The sequence below is a fragment of the Vigna angularis genome, chromosome 5 (assembly GCF_016808095.1).
Source record: "Vigna angularis cultivar LongXiaoDou No.4 chromosome 5, ASM1680809v1, whole genome shotgun sequence".
In the NCBI taxonomy this organism is placed as follows: domain Eukaryota; kingdom Viridiplantae; phylum Streptophyta; class Magnoliopsida; order Fabales; family Fabaceae; genus Vigna; species Vigna angularis.
In genome coordinates, this window is record NC_068974.1 from 23,449,628 (window position 1) to 23,451,704 (window position 2,077).

Below are 2,077 nucleotides of genomic sequence, written 5' to 3' on the forward strand. Positions count from 1 at the left end.
TGTCTGCACGTTTCCAACTGGGATTAGTTTCCATCAAGTGGTATCATGAGCTTAGGTCGTCCAAGCACCAAGAGCTAAGCTATTCCTCCATCTTTGCACTCCATTTCTACATTCTGTTGTGCTTTCTGTTTCAGTTTTTCCAGTTTCTGTTTTGAGTAATTTTTATTTTTATTTTGTGTTTTTGCAGTCATTAATTTCGTGTTTCCTGTTGTAGTATTTGTGTTTCCAGTGTTCATACATGTTTGTTACTCATTTTAAACGGTGAATCATTCTTGTTTATGTCTCTTCTAGCTTTATTTTGCAATTCCAATTATGTTTTAGTCTTGTGCATTCCATATTTGCAGTTTTAATTATGTTTCACTTTGGTTTTCTGTTCTGCTGGGTTTCATTTTGATTTGCTTGAGTTTAGAGTGCTGGAAAAGCTTTAAATCAACCAAATAAGGCAATGTGAACATGTTCTAGCCTTGGTGAGAGAAGCAAAAGCACTAGAAACTAATTCTGATTTCAAATCTGCTCAAGAAATTCAAATCTGGTTTCATTTCAGTTTTGAATTCTGATGCAAAATTATGTTTCTGGTTTTAAATCTTTAAACCTGTTTTCAGTTAATTTCCTTTGATTCTGAAGCATTGTACAACTTTGTTTGTTGTTGTTGGACATGGCTAGAAGTGTAGCAAACCATTACAAGCAATGAAATGTAATTTGCATAGCTTGGTTGTGCATAAACACTAGCATGTCACTATTTCAGCTTTATTCTAGCTTTTTACCGTGCTATCATTCTTTGCTTAGTCCAGTCTGAGTTTATTCATACTAAGCACTTTAATTCTAGTTTAGTTTAGTGTAATAACATTCTCTGGAGTCATTGTGTGTGTTGTCCAGCCTTATCTCCACAAGTTTCTTAAATCTGGTGCAGTTTTGGTGGAAATTTGCTGCATAAATAGGCTATAGCAAGGGTGAATTGTTGAATCTTGCTATTTCTGTGCATTTACAACATTTGAGCAAGTTTAAATTGTCATTCCAAAGTTGTTTGCACTGTTCATTTGGTCATTTTCTAGCCTATAAGCAAATTTGCCTTTTTAAACCTTAAAATTGCCTTTAAAATGGAAGTGCACCAGTGAATTCACATTGCAATCTGTTTTCCAGCTGTTTCAGTGTTTGAACATCTTTGAAATGATGATACAAAGTTGTTTGATGCATCAATTGAACTGCTGAATCACTTCCAATCAATTTTGGGTTTAAAACCACCATTTTAGTCCACTTTTTCTGGTGCAGAAATCATTTTCCAGCAACTGTTTTGGTCATTCTTGTTCAAATTCATTTCTAGATTGTAGTAAGAGTTGGTTCATTGTTTTAAATTGAAAATAAATTATCAAAATAAGTTAGAACAAGTGTTAAAAAGCCTATTGAACCGTGCAATCCAGTTTCAGGCAGTTAAAAACCCCAAAACACAAAATCTGGTTTTCATTGGGGCATTTTAAGAAACACTTTGGTAAAATATCAAACAGTTTGGTCTGGATGAGTTTGTGATCTGCTATTTATGTTTTTGTTGCTTTCTTAATCTGTTCTAGTGCCATTATTAGGTTTCTTTTGAGTGCTTTCTGTTATTCCATCCTTGTCCCCACTTGATTTCCCCATTCTTGGCTTCTAAATTGTCAAACAATCAAAAATCTAGTTTGAAATTCTGGTGCAGTTTGCTAATTCTGTTTGGTGTGTTTTGAGTGGAATCTTGAGGTGCTGTGGTAACTATTATGAGGCATCTAGAAGCAGCAACCTTCACCTACTGAGGTAGCATATTAGGAAGTGAAAAGGGGGTTGAAGTGGGAACAAAAAGGGAGCTTTTGAGTAGCTATAACTCTACTGTTCCAGCAGCTAAACATACACTAGAAAAGCTTGAAGTGCAACCTGTTTTGGAGTAGCAATCTGGAGCAGCAAGAGAGTGAAGCTTACATTAGTTTTAGGCCTTCTTTTAAGTTTGTTTACACCACATATCACGGAACCTTTGCTGTTTAAAGTTGATTTTCATTTCTTGGCTAAGTGACTTGGGAAAATGCTCTTGAAGCAATTCCAAGATCACATTTAA